Here is a 16,942-nt window from a genome sequence, read left to right as displayed (position 1 = left end):
AATTAATTAATTTATTTATTTATTTATGGCTGTGTTGGGTCTTCGTTTCTGTGCGAGGGCTTTCTCCAGTTGCGGCGAGTGGGGGCCACTCTTCATCGCGGTGCGCGGGCCTCTCACTATCGCGGCCTCTCTTGTAGCGGAGCACAGGCTCCAGACGCGCAGGCTCAGTAGTTGTGGCTCACGGGCCTAGTTGCTCCGCGGCATGTGGGATCTTCCCAGACCAGGGCTCGAACCCGTGTCCCCTGCATTGGCAGGCAGATTCTCAACCACTGCGCCACCAGGGAAGCCCCGCTTGCTAATTTCTAACCTCTTTCCTTAAATCCTTAGCTTCCAGTTCTGCAGCCTGGAAGGTGAGTGGTGGGTGACAGGATGGGCTTTCTCAGCCCTCACTTTGAAATGTGTGCTTGGTTGGCATCTAGGCCTGTGGGATCTCAGAAACTGAGACTGCTCTACGTTGACATCCTGTTATACTACACACACGAATAACTAACATTTATAAGGCGCTTCCCAGTAAATGAAGTGCCCCCTTATGTGATAAAATATGTGACAGCTTTCATGGAAACCCATAAGATCCACATGAAACAAAGAGACAGGACTAGAGTCTAGAATTTTAAAAGAAAGATCACGTTGACGTGAGAGGATCAGGAGGCCATCAGCTGTTCATATGATCTGTTCAAATTCATCTGGAAAGGTTCACTTCACAAAACTTCAACAAATAAGCCTTCAAGACAGCTCACTCACTCAGATCACTGCTGTCACACAACCTCCCAGCCCCGCCCCTCGCCTCTCCCCACTTCTCTGACAGCCCTGACCCCACCAGCTCACCTCCCTTTAACACTTCTTAGAATTTACCCTGGGCCCTGTCCGAGGCCCTCTTAAGACAGACACCAACTGACAACCCATCCGTCTGGGGGATCTGTATTAACCATGAAGCAGTGGTCTCTTCTGACTACATTTTAATGATGCCGTGGACTGAATTTTTACCGCAGAGGATGGAGCTACTTGTAGGTAACGAAGTCACATCATGGTCCCCAACTGGGAGCTGAGCAGCCCTGGCCCGAGGGCTCTCCGCCACATCCTGCCCCTCACGCCCCAACAGGACCCCAGACCCAGACACACCCTACACTCCTGTGGCACAGAAAACCCCTGGGGGAGTTAAATCTGTTCCAAAGACCTCACCCCTTTCTGGCCCATCCCAGAGAGCATAGCTAATTGCCTAATATCGAGTTCAAATGAAATTTCTGACTCAACCAGAATTTCAGGAGAACTAGTTTCTTGACCCGGTTCTGTGGATCCTGAAGAAGTTCACCTGTCCGTCTGCACGTCCGGGGTCTCCCCTGTATACCAGTCTCGAAAGAGCCATGATCGTGATCTACAGTCAAGCAGACATCAGCAGAAACTCATGCAGAGCTTCTATACTTAACCAGAGATTTCAAATATTGATAGAGGTTGCCCCCTCACTGCCCAGGCCCTGACCAAAAAACATCAAGTATTCAGGAAAATGCATAAAGCTAATTGCTAAACAGCACTCCAGAGCTGGGCTCTCCATAAGGGGCCCGTAATGGAGCATGTGAATAATTTTACAGCACAAATCACATTGCCTGCAATCGTGCAGTGTATACTCTATAATGCTTACGAAAGAGTTGACCACACCTCCCGTCTTCCTTCTTTACCACCCACTCGCTACTCCCCTGTAACTGTCTTGAATGGCTGGGATGGCCAACTCTGACCTCTTTAGAAACTTTGATATTTTCCCGGGGCTCATGACCTTGTCCCACACTTGTTCACCACACTCCACTCCACGGAAGCTCTCTCCTCTCTTGTTGAATCTTCCGACTTGTCTGATACCCCATTTTTTCACTCCCCCAGCCACCTAAATACCATTTTCTCCCAATTTCAGCTCTCGGTCATCTCTCTAAATCATGCCCGAGACCCTGTACTTTGGGAGCAACCCAGAACTGTATCGCTAACCCCAGCCTCTCCCCTGAGCTCCAGTCCGAAGTGTCTGAACCCCTCACAGGGGCTTGTACCTGAATGCTCTTTCGGCCCCTTGGCATAGGACCCCTTTCCTACTTTGGTAGACTTGCAAGACCTAATAAGCTTCGGTGGGGGACAGAGGCTGCACCCCACTCAAAAAGCTGAAAAAAACAGATGCTCCCTCACCCAGCTGCCCTTGAATCAGGAGGTCGTGATGTAGGGAAGCAGGGGCTGAGAGGCCAGGCAGCGCTGGTGACTGAAGCAGTGGACCAGAGGCTAAGGAAAGCGGAATCCAGTGTCAGCCAGTCTGCAGGGCATCCTGCAGTGCCCAGGGCTCAGAGGCAGTGCCGGGGGGACCTCGTGATCTGGGGCGTTGTTTCAGGGTGAATAGCCTAAGCCTGGATGTGCAGATTCTCCTGAAGGCTCTGCAAATTACCCAAACTCACTTTGAACATTTCTTTTGCCACTTCAGTCGGAGTTGATTTTGGTTGTTTCCAAGAACCCTAACTGATGCAGTTTCTTATCCATCATCTTGAATTCATCTTGTCTAAAATTGAATTCTGGTTTTTTTCCCCCTAAAACCTGTCATTTATTGTAATTTTTCTTTTCTTTCCAAGGACATCATTCCCTCAATCGCCCAGGCTAAAACTTCAGAGTTATCTTTAATTTTGCCCACTTTCCTCCCTGGCGGTCCAGTGGTTAGGACTTCTCATTCTCACTGCCAAGGGCCCGGGTTCAATCCCTGGTCAAGGAACTAAGATCCCACAAGCAGCGCGGTGCAGCAAACACTTTGCCCACTCTCTTTCCCCAAACATGCATTCCATCATCAGGTGCTGTTGATTTATCCATGATAATGCCTTCCTCATCCAAGTCTTCTTGTTTATTTTATGGCCACAACCCTATGCTTCTGAGTTAGTCTAACTTTACCTAGAGTCATCCTAAGGCAGCACGCAGTGTCCTAACTGTTCTCCCTGCCTCCGAGTTTTCCACCTTTTATTTCCCGGGCATATCGCTTGAAAGGCCCGTAATCCTGTTTTCGTTGTATTAGCCTCGGCACAAAAACTTACGGAAGGCTCCCTAATCCCAGAGCAAGCTCCAAACAATTTAGTATGACCCAGAGGCCATCTTGTCCTGTACCCCTGGGTTCTTTCTTCCACACATGCTGTCTCTATGTTTGCTCCATATCAAACTAGATTAAGAGTTTAGCCCTTCTTTGGGGTTTCCCCAAATAAACCAAACATTCCAAAGTGTTAGTGAACAATTCAGACCCTGAAGGTTTCAGAGGAGACGTGGAACTGGAGTTTACACTGCACACCCCTGAACAAATATGTTAGAAATCTATATTAGAATTCTGTTTCCCAAGTCCTTTATTGGCCATGGACAAAAAGACACAACTTATTTACCTCTCGGTGCTCTGTTTACCTCTCTGCGTCTCTTTCCTCATCTGTAACATGAGAGTAATAACAGAACCCATCTCACTAGGGTTGTCGTGAGGCTTAAATGGGTGGATGGATGTGAAGCCCTCAGACCAGTGCCTGGCCCCGCACGGGTTTACTGTTATCACACCTGGACTTCCCAGTTCTGTGAGCCAAACTTACTATCTTTGCTGAAGCAAATTCGAATTGGGTTCTGGTCCCCTCTCCATAAAGGACCTGACTATAAAGATCATAAAAGACGTAACAGACACAACCCTGTGAAGTAGGTTTTATTTTGTTTGTTTCTATTGAGAGTTAGTGAACCCAAGTAATATCCTCTAGCACTCCAGAATATTCAGTTTTGGCCTTCAGTTCCGTGTAAACCATGGGAAATTGGAAGATGCTTATTTTATGATCATCATAAATATTTTGCACCTTAGATTTTCTGAAACCCCCCCAGTAATATAATTCTCCAAACACCTGGTTCACTTACTTTTTTACTTACTCCCCCTCCCTTATATTACTGTCCATTTTAATTATTATAGTTATATAACGTCTTTATCTCTCTTGTACCTCCCTTCTCCTTTTTCAGTTTCTATTGCTTCTGCTTGTACTTTTACCACTGATGCCACTGCTTTTCAAAAAACATTTTTTACTGTCTTTGGCTCTTTGCTTTTCCACATGAATTTTAGGAAAAGCATATTGAGTTCCATGAATAATTTTATGAGAATTTTATTGTTGATGAGTGAGATTTTTATTGGAATTGCATTGAATTTATAAATTGTTTGGGAAGAATTAAAACCCCTGCCACACTGTCTTCTCATCCAGGAATGTGGTATGCTTCAACATTTATTTACATCTTCCTTTATGTCTTACAGTCAATGTTTTAAATTTTCTCCATGAAGGCGTCATATTTTTTGTAGCTGTATTCCTGATAGCCTTACAGTTTGGGATAATATTGTAAATGCTGTCTTTCTTACAATCACATTGTCAATCACTGGTGCTGATGTTGAAGAATGCTATTGATTTCTGTATATAGATCAATATCTAACAACTTTACCAAGTGTTTTTGTTAGTTCCCACAGTTTACTTGTAGAGTTTCTTGAATTTCCATAGAGACATTCACATCATATGCAATGATAGCAGACAGCCATATCCTGCCACCAAGTCGTGTTAGTATTGTTATTGTGGTGGAGGTGGGTTATTTTTAACCCCATGTTTCCCATTTACTTATGTTTGCTCTTGCATACCATCCCTAACTATTGAATTAAACTTTTTTTCCCCTGAATTAGAACTTTTGAAGGGTTGCATCTTCAGTTAAAGGGTGAATTAGAACAGGAAGATAAAGTCTGTTTGCACCTAATGGGTTGTGAGTGGAAAAAATAGGTCTCTTCTGAGATTTCTAAAACCCAACCTTGAACATCATGCAAGTTTGAGATTCCAATTTCACCGCTCTTGTGGTCAGAACCTCAGACAAAACCAAGAAATAATAAAATGAAATTCATCTTGGGTTGCTGGTACCCCTAGGGTTGTGTCAGAGCCAAACCCAAATCACTCTGGAAGGGTGCATCCATAGCCCAGACCACAAGGTGTTCCACAGGGGAAAAGTCCAAATAAAATGAATCTGCATAAATATTACAAAACTGTTGAGGAAATAATTCACCATGGGCAAGAGTCAGTAGACATAGAAAGTAGGTTTAGAATTCTCAAGAATGTAAGCTAATAGATGACCAAAGAAAGAATACAAATTAAGTATGTTCAAAATAATAAAAGACATGAAAAAGCTGAGAAATAAACAAGTAGGTTTGCAAAGGTACCAATTCAACTTCCAGAATTTAAGGATTTAGCCATTTAATAAACAACTCTTTGTATATGTTAAATAATAATTATGACCATTCTGAACAGAAAGTTAATGAAATGGATAACAGTTTTTAAATTACTCAGAAAGCAACAAAAGGAGATAAAAAAATGGAAGACATGATGGCAAAGTTAATAGACATGGAGAATAAAACAAGAAGATATGGTGTGTCTAATAGAAATTCTAGAAGAAAAGAATAAATAAAATGGGACATACAATGTAAAAATGTTAGAACTTTACCAGAATTGAAGAACAATAAGCTTCAGATAGAACAAATTCTGAGTCTCATGCAGGATAAATAAACATCAACTCACATATAGAAACATTCTACTGAAATTGCATAGGACTGAAATCAAAGAGGAAAATTTTAAAGCAACCAGAGGAAGTTACCTACAAAGAAACAGCAGACTGTCAACAGACTTTTCAACCGGAAAAATAGAAGCCTGAAGTCAATGAAATAATAAGTTCAAAGGACCAAGGGAAAATTCTACACCCAGAGAAACAACCACTAAAGTGCGTGAATAAAATGAAAACATTAAAAAATTACATTTTCCCTTATTTAAAAATTGATGCATTCACAATGCATTGAAAATATTAATAAAGAAGAAACCACTTATAATCCAACAACCCAGGGATACTTGCTATGAATGTTCGGGTTTCTGTCTTTCCAGATATATGTCCTATCCCTTATATTTAAATAAAAATTCTGTGAAACTGTTAAAAAATGCAAAATTATAAACAAGTAAACACAAAACAGAGGTATAGAAGAGATTTTAAAAGTATAATAGAGCACAATGTATACTTTTTGCTTAAAAAATTAAAACTGCAACAAGGTAGACCACTTTATGCAAAACTGAAAGCTGCCAAAATGACTCAAGAAGAAGTTGAAGCCAGCACAGATTATAACTTTGGAAATATCTGGGAAAATGAAGTATCTCCTCAAAACACTCCAAGTTTAGAATGTTTTACAATTACATTTCTCAAACGTTTAAGAAATGAAATTCCCAAACTCTATAAGCCGTTTCAGAGCCTAGAAAAGGAAGAAGGGGACAATCCAAATGGTTTGAAAAGCAAGAGACTCAAGAAGCTATAAAAGTAAACTTTGAATACGGACTGCATCATTAGTATATCCTGATGTAGGTGTCATTATTATTCTACACAAATTACTCATAAAAATGTCACAGATTTTATTATCTTATCATCCTATTTTATCTGTTAGGTTGAGAGTTTCTTAACTCTTTCTAATAGCATGGCTCTCACTCTTGAGAAATGAGTACTATGCAGATATAAGCTTTGCTTTCAGTAAGATTCTACACATTGCAAGTTAATAGTGTGTCACATGACACGGTGAAGAAGCAGATTGTTAAAGTACAGCTTTCATTGAAGGACAAATTGGTTCAAATTTATATTCATTCCAAAAGTGTTACAGCTTCTCCCCCATAATAGTAGAAATCCAGTGGGCTTTTTTTTTTATTATTATCAAAAGTTCTAGGTGTCTGGTTAAAATATGTAGTTTCATCTATTCAAGGATGATTAATCAAGATTACTGCATCTTTTTCCATTTCTTTCTTTTTTGAATCAAACTGCTTCATAAAGTTTCCTACGTACTTTGTGATGACTGACTTTAGTTATATGACAATTGCCTAGAGAACAGAGATTGTCTGTCTCCTTCCACAGTGTCATTTATCTAACTAAAACATCATTTCCTCCTAGTAGGTAAAATACAGCATCAGGACTTCACTATGCTAATAATCTTAAAATGTCTAGCAGAAGAAATAATTCTATTCTAGTCACTTAAAAGTTACCCATAGTGCTTGGCAAAATTAAAGTCCTTAGTAAAAGGTATATGGTCTCTGGGTATTATAAGGGAAAATATTGTAGTGGATGAAATTATCTACCCATCAAAAAATTCTAAAAGATTCAATTGCTTTTGCTTCAAAAAGCCCTTTATAAAGTTAATATTCTATTTTGAAAATTTTAAATGATCTTATCTTTCATGCATATAATAAATGTTTAGTCTTATTAATGCTTCAATGGTATGATAATATATGCTTTTTGAAATGTAGAGATGAAAGGCATTCAGCAGAGCAAATTATTATTTTTTATTATTTTTTGGCATATAATGTTGCTACTACTGCTTCTTTTATGAATGTTTTGAGACATCAAAAATAAAATTTGAAAATTAGAAGGTGCTTTGAAGAGTTAAGGAGTTCTTTTTTCTTTGCTTTTTTCCATCTATCTATAAATCTTGGAGATCATCCTAAGCCAGTACATACAGTTCTACTCATTCTTTTTAATGAGTGCTTAGCATTACTCCATAGCATGGAGTAGTCATTAATGGACACTTTTTATTTTTCACTGTTTCAAATAATGCTGCAGTGAACAAAAAGATATGCATATATTTTTATACATGTGAATACTTTGCCAAAGAAGTTTCTGGAAGTAGAATTTTAGTTCAAAGGACATATGAATTTCTATTTTGATAGATACTGCCAAATGGTTTATAATAAGGCTATGTAAAGGTAAATAATATGAGACCTCAGTAAAATATAAAAGATATTAAATTCATGCCGAACTAGCCCAAAAAAAAGGAAGAAAGAAAAAAAAGAAAACAAACAAAACAAAACAAAGCAAAAAAAAAAAAAAAAGGGAAAGAATTTACAAAGGAAAAAAGTCAGTATGAAAGCGAAAAGTTTAGATTAAAAGGCATCCAAACTGGCTTTTCCCTGAGGATGACTTTCAAACTCTAGTGATCTTGGGCCTCCACTGTGAGAGCCACATGGATCATGGGAAACAGGCAATAAAATTTAGGGTTCAACCAAAGTAGGAATCAAATAGAAAACACCTACATAAAGCTGAGACCCCCAAAAGTGTAGAACTTTTCTGTAAAGGTGAAGAGGAAATAAACCTTTAGTTGGAAACTTTCTTCACTTAACTCTTGTACTAAATAAAAGGCAAATAACTTGCCTTAAGAATTTGTAACAACAAGTTGATTCTTACACAAATTTGGAGACCAAGTTCACACCACATGCAAAGAAAAAAAGCCTCACATGGATAATTTAATTTACTGTAATCTAAGATAATTAGTGCTTCAGGAAACTAGCAGAAATAATGCAAACCCTCTGTGAAGAAACAGAACTTCAATGTGAGTCTCAAAGCATTTCCAAAGATAAAAGTCCAAGGAAATGAATTCATAGCTCAAAGTCTTCCTCAAAAATACACATGGAGATAAGTACTATGAGTGATAGCCAGCAGGAAAAAAAGGAACAACAAAGTCAGAACCACTAATACTTCTGCATATAAAATTAATATGTTTAATATGTAACAAAAAATAAAATTGAGATTCAAAAATATGAGTAAAGAAAATATGACCTTAAAACAACTAAAAGACTTGAATCTAGGAATAAATTTAACTGAAGAGGTGTACTCTGAAAATGATAAGACACTGAGGAAAGAAATTGAAGATGACACAAATAAATGGAAAGATATACCATGCTCATGAATTGGAAGGATCAATAGCATTAAAATGTCCATACTGAAAAGCAATCTACTGATTCAATGCAATCCTTATCAAAATACCAGTGGCATTTTTCACAGAACTAGAAAAAATAATTCTAAAATATGTATGGAACCACAAAAGACCTTGATTGGCCAAAGCAATCTTGAAAAAGAAGAGTAAAGCTGGAGGTATCATGCTCCCAGACTTGAAAGTAAACTACAAAGCTATAGTAATCAAAAGAGTATGGTACAGCACAAAAACAAACACTTAGATCAATGAAACAGAACAGAGAGTCCAGAAATAAACCACGCTCATATGGTCAATTAATTTATGGCAAAGGAAGCAAGCATATACAATGGGGAAAAGGCAGTCTCTTCAATAAATGGTGTTGGGAATATGGCACAGCTACATGCAAAAGGATGAAACTGGACCACTTTCCTACACCATATTCAAAATAAAAATAGATTGATGGGTTAAATGTAAGACCTGAAACCATAAAATTCCTGGAAGGAAGCATAAGCAGTAACCTCTTTGACATTAGTCTTAGCTATGTTTTGGGGTGTGTCATCAGGCAAGGGCAACAAAAGCAAAAATAAACAAGCAGGACCTCATCAAACTAAAGAGCTTTCGAATGGTGAAGGAAACCATCAACAAAATGAAAGGCAGACTACTGAATGGGGGAAGATATTTGCAAATGATATATCTGACAAGGGGTGGATATTCAAAACATATAAAGAATTCACACAACTCAATATCCAAAAATCAACCCAACTATAAAATGGGCAGAGGACCTGAAGAGACAGTTTTCCAAAAAAGACATACAGGTGGCCAACAAGCACATGAAAAGTTAGCTCAATATCACTGATCATCAGGGAAACACAGATCAAGACCACAAGGAAGTAACACCTCACACCAGTCAGCACGGTTACTATCAAAAAGACAAGAAACAAATGTCAGCAAGGATGTGGAGAAAAAGGAATCCTCATGAGCTGCTGGTCGGAATGAAAATTAGTACAGCCACTGTGGAAAACAGTATGGAGGGTCTTCAAAAACCTAAAATTAGAACTACCATATTATCCAGCAATTCCAGTTCTGAGTATTTATCCACTAATTTGAAAAAATATGTGTAACCCCCTATGTTCATAGCAGCACTATTTACAATAGTCAAGCTATGGAAGCAATCTAAGTGTCCACTGATAGATGAATGGATAAAGAAGATGAGGTATATATACACTATTGAATATTACTCAGCCATAAAAAAGAATGAAATCTTGCGATTTGCAGCAACATGAATGGACCTGAAGGGTATTATGCTAAGTGAAATAAGTCAGACAGAGAAAAACAAATACCATATGATTTCACTTATATGTGGACTCTAAAAACAAAAACAAACAAAACAAAATAGAAACAGGCTTGTAAATACAGATAACACACTAGTGGTTGCTGGGGGTAGGGGGAGGGCAGACAAAATAGGTGAAGGGGATTAAGAGATACAGACTCATAGTTATAAAATAAATAAGTCATGAGGATACAGTGTACACATAAAGAATATGGTCAATAATCTTGTAACAACTTTGTGTGGTGACAGCTGGTAACTGGTCTTATTGTGGTGATCATTTCATAATGTACAAAAATATCAAATCACTATGTTGCACACCTGAAGCTAATATAATAGTGTATGTTAATTATAACTCAATAAAAAGAAATATTCATTATGTCGTACACCTGAAACAAATATGTCAGTTACAATGCTTTTAAAGAACTAAAAGAAAAACCAAAGACTTGAAAAATATGCAATAGAACCATTTGGAATCTAAAACTCCAGGATGACTTAAACAAGAGTATAGACAAGATTGAAAATAAAACTACTAAAATGGAGAAGTCCAAAGAACCACTTCCAGAATGCACTCGAAGGAGACTAAGAGATGAAAAATATAATATGGAGCTTAAGAAACATGGAGGATAAAAAGATAAGACCTATTTTACATCCAAATGAAATTCCAGAAGAGATAAAAGAGTAATATCACTTGGAAAAGCAATATTCAAAGAGATTATAACAGAATTTTCCAGAACTATTGAGAGACTCCAAGCCTCAGATCTAGAATAATTCAATGATATCAAGCAAGATACATAAAAAGGAACAAACACCTAAGTACATTGTCATGAAGATACAAAACACCAAAGACAAAGAGGAGATCTTAGAAGCAGCCAGAGAGAAAGAGAGTTTACTTAGAAGGAAAGATAGTTATACTAATGGATGACAGAACAGAGTGGAATAATACCTTCAGTGAGCCAACCTCAAATTCAGAGTACAAACCTGGAGGTATATACCCAGTGAAACTCTCTTTCAAGAATGAGAGTGTATAAAGACATTTTTCAAATTAAAAAACTGAGATAGTTTACCACCAAGAGACCCTCACCAAAGCAAATGATAATATTTTTAAGAAAAACTCGGCATCTTTAAAAAAAGGACTTACTAAGCTACTGTGTAAAACTAGTGTTTTAAATTACTAGATAGAATGGATTGCTTCTAGATGAGCACAAGACAATCTTACAAGTGATTTAAGAATACTCAGACTTTAATCCACAAACCAAAATATTTCAGAAATGTTTTTTGTGATTTGGTTCATTTAAAGCTATAGAGCAGAATCTCAACTTTAAATTTACATTTATACTTTAGTCAAAATTTTCTCAGTGCAGAAGAAATTTTATTTGAGTGTGTATGATCTACCTTAAGTTTATGCATGATTTTCAACCTTTGATAAATATTGACTGCCCCACTTACGATGGAGGGAAAAGTCTAACCTTTATAAAGATGTATAATGCCTAAGAAGCCTTTTGTTACTACCTGCCAAAATACGCCTTTATCCTGATAGTCTTATAAACTTGGTATTAAAATCCCTATCTCAAAGGAGAATTCTGAAGCTTAAATCCTTTCTCAGTATCCCTGTATCATTAGACACATAGACAAATTAGACACATAGATATAGCTTCTGTTGTTATTTTTTTTCCTATGCATAAGTGTTGTCTCCTCATCTAGACCTAAAGCCCACTGGAGACAAAGATCATTCTTGATTGCTTTTTATATCCCAACTTAACATTTATTAAATGTTTTTTGCAATTGATGATCACAAAGACAATAATTATAAACTCTTTCTAAACCTGTTCAACATTCATAATAATCCCCACTTTATCCGTATCAGTGTCCACATTTTTATAGGGGGGGGGTCTATAAAAATATCCTATATCCTGCTCCCATGGGTCTCAACTGCCCCAGACTCTGCCATGTCAAACTCACTGGCCTTGCCAGTCTAACATATGAAGAGCTTGAAACTAACACAGCATTGTAAGTCAACTATATTTCAATTTTAAAAAATTAAAATTTAATAAATAAATTAAATATTTAAAAAGAAGAAAGTGAAATGAAACATTTAAAACGCTGAAACAAAAAAGAAAAACCCATCAACATAGAATTCTGTATCTAGTGAAACTATCCTTCAAAAGTGAAGAAAAAATGAAGACTTTCCCGGACAGACAAGCCCCACCCCCGGCCTCACCTGCTTCCTTGGCTCCGCCCTCTCTGAGCTCTGCCTGCCGCCAGTTGTGACTGCCCCACATCAGTCATTGCCAGACTTCCTCCACTGACTGTCTAGCTCTTACTGGTGCCACAACTCCAGAGTCTCCTGTGAAACAGCTGGAAAACGTTCCGTTTTCCAGCGGCTTCACTCTCTTCCCCTTCAATCTCTCTTCCATTACCCTACACCTGTCTTGCTTAGCTGGGAAGCCTGTATATATTTGAACCCCAAATGAAAATACCATGAACACTTCCATCCCCTAACAGCCAAATGCAAGGGATGGACCTTGTTTGGATCCTGACCTCTCCCTCCCAAATAATTTTTTTTTTTTTGGTTATGAGCTGAGTATTAAATGGCACCAAGAAAATATTAATTTTATTAGGGGTGATAGTAGCATTAGGAATTTAAGAAAGTTAATATTTTTTAGAGATGCACGCTGAAGTACATAGGGATGAAATGGCATGCTAAATGGGATTTGCTTGAAGATATTTCAGCAAAGAAAATCAAGGAGTAGGCACAAATGTTGCAAAATTTGGATAGTTGTTAAATCTGGGTGATAGGTGTATGGAAGTTTACACTATTACTCAACTTCTGTGTGTGTTTGAAGTTTTTCATAATGATTTTCTCTAATTCCATCTGCACTGCTCCTTCAGACAATGTCTCAGTTTCCATTTCATCAGATGCTGAATAGATACCAGGACAGGGCTTGCTTACCTAGTTCAAGCTCCATTCATTTCCCAGTCTAGATGTAACCCAGCCAAGACCCATTATAAAATTAATATTTCAATTAATTCACTGGTTCAAACATCTTTGCCCATGCTTCTTGGTACAACAAATTTATTGAAGGGAAATTCCTGGCTCATACTGACCGTTTGTCAGAAAGGTAAAACCAGTTACATCCTATCCAGTAGTGGATGGGCTGCCCTTTTCACCACACACACCCTTGCCAAAACTAGGTTGTTGTTTTTTTGAAATAACCTCTTATAAGTATGGGGTGGAAAGATAAATAGGATTAAACTTGGCACAGACGAGGGGAGAGGTTGTTTAACGCAGCAGAAAAGCCTCAGCAAAGCCACAGCGGTGGGAAACGATCTGATTTCTTTAGTCCTGCGTTACCGGAGTTCACTCATTTAGCAAATATCTATTTGCCGAGAGCCTCTGTATTTAAATGGATATTAATGGCATTCGCTGCTAAAACTATACCAGTAGCTTACAAAATAAATGAGTCACAGGATAAAATGTACAGCTTGGGGAAAACAGTCACTAAAAATGTAATATCTTTGTATGGTGACAGATGGTCACTAGATTTGTCATGGTGATCATTTTGTAATGTATAGAAATATCAAATCACTATGTTGTACACCAGGAACTAACACAGTGTTATAGGTTTAATCAATTAAACTTCAAAAAAACCCAAACAAACAAACTCATAGAAAAAGAGATCAGATGTGTGGTTACCAGAGGGTGGGGGAAGGGTGAATTGGATGAAGGTGGTCAAAAGGCACAAACTTCCAGTTATAAGATAAATAATTACTAGGGATGTAATGTACAACGTGATTAATACAATTAACACTGCTGGATGTTAGATATGAAAGTTGTTAAGACTAAATTCTAAGAGTTCTCATCACAAGAAAAAAATTTTCTTTTTCTTTTATTTTCTATCTACATAAGATGATTGATGTTCACTAAACACATCACAGTAATTATTTCATGATGTTTGTAAGTCAAATCATTATGCTGTGCACCTTAAACTTAGAAAGAGCTGTATGTCAATTACATCTCAATAAAACTGGAAGAAAAAATTTATTAATAACTAATTGAAGCTTTATTCCTTATAAAGTAAGAAGAAATGAGGGGGGATGTGTCTTTAAAAAGTTAGCAGTTTTCCAGGAAGGAAATTAGCCTTCTGCAGACTTTCTGGAATATCAAGAATCTCGCGGAGTCCAGCCTACATCTCTCCTCTTTCTTCCAGGCCTTCCCCAGTGCACTCTGGTCAGTAAAACTTTAGAAACAAAGTATTTCTAAATATATTATCGAGACCGCTGACATCCAACATTTTCCTTTATGTTGTTACAATTTATAGCCCTTTTTGCAGCAGTAGATTCTCTAACAGAAATTTGTAAATTCTTCCAGAACAATTAAAGGAGCAAGCTCTCCTTTAATAAAGACAGAGGAAGACACATTCATTTTCCAGTGGGGCTGAAATTCAGAAGACTTCAACAATCAAATCCTATTCTCTAGAAACCCTAATGTTTACCCTGAGGCGAGCAATGTGTGTTCGAGGTTAATTGGAGAGAAAGGAACTTTCCCTTCCGTCGTCGCTGCGGCTAAAGGAGCCCTGCATTGCAAAGCCTCGTTGCTCTGCGTTTAAAAGCCAGAGTTCTCAACTCTAAGAAACCGCTTGGCTGTGTTTAATACTCTGGTTGCTTCAACTTGCTTGGCAGCCGGCGCATTTGAACAGGAATGATTGGAAAGGAGGAACTGGGAGCCGGAATCACCGAGACAACGCGCTTGAGCAGGGGCGGGAGCGCTCCCACCGCAGCACCTCCCGGCGATGTTTTCCGGGGCTTAACCAGCACCTGCTCGAGCACCTGCACCGCACTGCGCAAAGGGCCCGGGGAGCGCTGCAGCCACGGACCTCCGCGCCCGTTGCCTAAGCTGACGGTCCTGGCTGACACCAGGTCGGTGCTTTACGGTCAGGCACAAGCCAAAAGTAAACCTTAAAATCAGTGTTTATCCTGGCGTTTTAGCTGTAAAGTCGTTTTCAAGAAATTAACCTAAAAATGCAGTCCTACCTTCCCTTAACAAGCCAAAATCAAGAAGAACAGTGATGTTAAAAAGAAAAGAAAAAGAAAAGTCCCTGCTTTTCTTACTCCAGAAATGCGTTAATATGGAAGGGTAAATATACAACAATTCAGTACCTGCTTTTCATTTAAATGCTTTACCATGTACGTTTCATTTACAAGCCATGTTTTCATACATAAGCAACCTCTCAGCCTTTGGGGAAATACAAGTTCTTGAAGGAATGTTAAATATACATATATGCTCTATGTAAGACAATAGTCTTACACTGCTGTAATATAGGGCATATTTAATAGTATATAATAGTCACTTAAATGTATATGCATAAGGACAGAGATGCAGTGCCCTCTGCTGGAGCGAATTCAACTTGACTAACCTCTCCGCTGGGATAGTTAATTTACCTTTCCTTTAAGTGACTATCAACACCAGAATATAAACCCTAATGGTAGTGATTCTTCATGTCTGGTGATTCCTCCCTGGCTTATACTAGCGACAAGCAAAACGCCCTTACACGTGCTGTTTGTCTTAATGATGCTTGCTTACTATGCCTTCTGTTCGATCCCTCATGTTCAAAAAGGCTGTTCAAGTTTACCCTTAAGGTGCACTTGTGTTACCATGGAGGGCAGTGCACAACACAAAGTAAGGGGAAATCTGACTGATTAATTTATTTAAGCCATCTAAGCAAATAATCCCAACTCCGTAAGTCCCAAACCAAATACAAACTTTCTTTAGTATGCGCTATTTGAACTAATCAGATGAAATTTTAAGAACCAGAGAGATGTGGGTTCAATCACAATATCCATGTTAAAAATGCTGGGCAATTCAAGGCATTAGGCAAATTGAGAAGTACTGGTTTAAAAGCAACATTTAACAGACAACTTAAATAATACAGAAATCATCATTTTGAATAATTTGTTCTTGAGTAGTACAGAGACCACATGGAAAGACACATCTGCTTTCTTACATGGATTCAAATCTCTTATGTGGATTTTTGAAAATTGGGAATAATAATGAATTTAGGAGTTTGTGGGCAATGATTAAAAATAATAGAAAAGGGCTTCCCTGGTGGCGCAGTGGTTGAGAGTCTGCCTGCCAATGCAGGGGACGAGGGTTCGAGCCCTGGTCTGGGAAGATTCCACATGCCGCAGAGCAGCTGGGCCCATGAGCCACAATTACTGAGCCTGCACGTCTGGAGCCTGTGCTCCGCAACAAGAGAGGCCGCGATAGTGAGAGGTCCGCGCACCGCGATGAAGAGTAGCCCCCGCTCGCTGCAACTAGAGAAAGCCCTCGCACAGAAACGAAGACCCAACACAGCCATAAATAAATAAATAAACAAATACTTTAAAAAAAAAAAAGTAAAAGTCTATTAATTAAAAAAAAAACTTCCTTGTTAAAAAAAATAATAATAGAAAAGATTATTTTAAAATAAGAATAGTTTCAAAAACTCCACACACTACAATTTAACATGTATGGAACATTGAGGGACAGCTGGAAAGCAGAGGGATTCTTAAAATATTGGGTCTACCATTGTGCTGTAAGAGTCTTCACTGTGGCAATGTTTCCTTCTCCAGAGGAAACCCTTGTCCTGACCTGAATCTCATCTCCTGGCTACTGAGTGCAAAGGTCCACGCGGTTAACCCGCCACAGAATTTCAGAAGCTGGACAGAGCTTGTTATGGAAGTTCACAACCTAGCCAAAATAAGCTAGCTGGAAAATCTGATGCCTGTTTCCTTGGTGCAAGAAATTTAAAAAGAAGATATCAGGCTGATAGCTTTCAACCTCTGCTGCAAAGAAACATGGGAGAGGAATTTTCTAG

At 38.4% G+C, this 16,942-nt stretch overlaps 1 protein-coding gene across 2 annotated transcripts in view; it reads left to right on the top strand.

Annotated features, from left to right (window-relative positions):
* Window positions 1–16,506, top strand: part of F13A1 (coagulation factor XIII A chain) — a 180,964-nt gene extending 164,458 nt beyond the window's left edge. Inside the window, exon 16 of one of the 2 annotated variants that reach the window (XM_082413293.1) lies at window positions 14,458–16,506. The gene's annotated coding sequence lies outside the window, so the exon portion shown is untranslated. Of the gene's footprint in view, window positions 1–5,336 lie in introns of both variants that reach the window. The other variant, XM_082413292.1, reaches the window with a different exon arrangement.
* Window positions 16,507–16,942: the final 436 nt, after the last annotated feature.

Source organism: Balaenoptera physalus, assembly GCF_965194825.1.
Source record: "Balaenoptera physalus genome assembly, chromosome: 11".
In the NCBI taxonomy this organism is placed as follows: Eukaryota; Metazoa; Chordata; class Mammalia; order Artiodactyla; family Balaenopteridae; genus Balaenoptera; species Balaenoptera physalus.
This window is presented reverse-complemented; position numbering and strand designations above follow the sequence as displayed.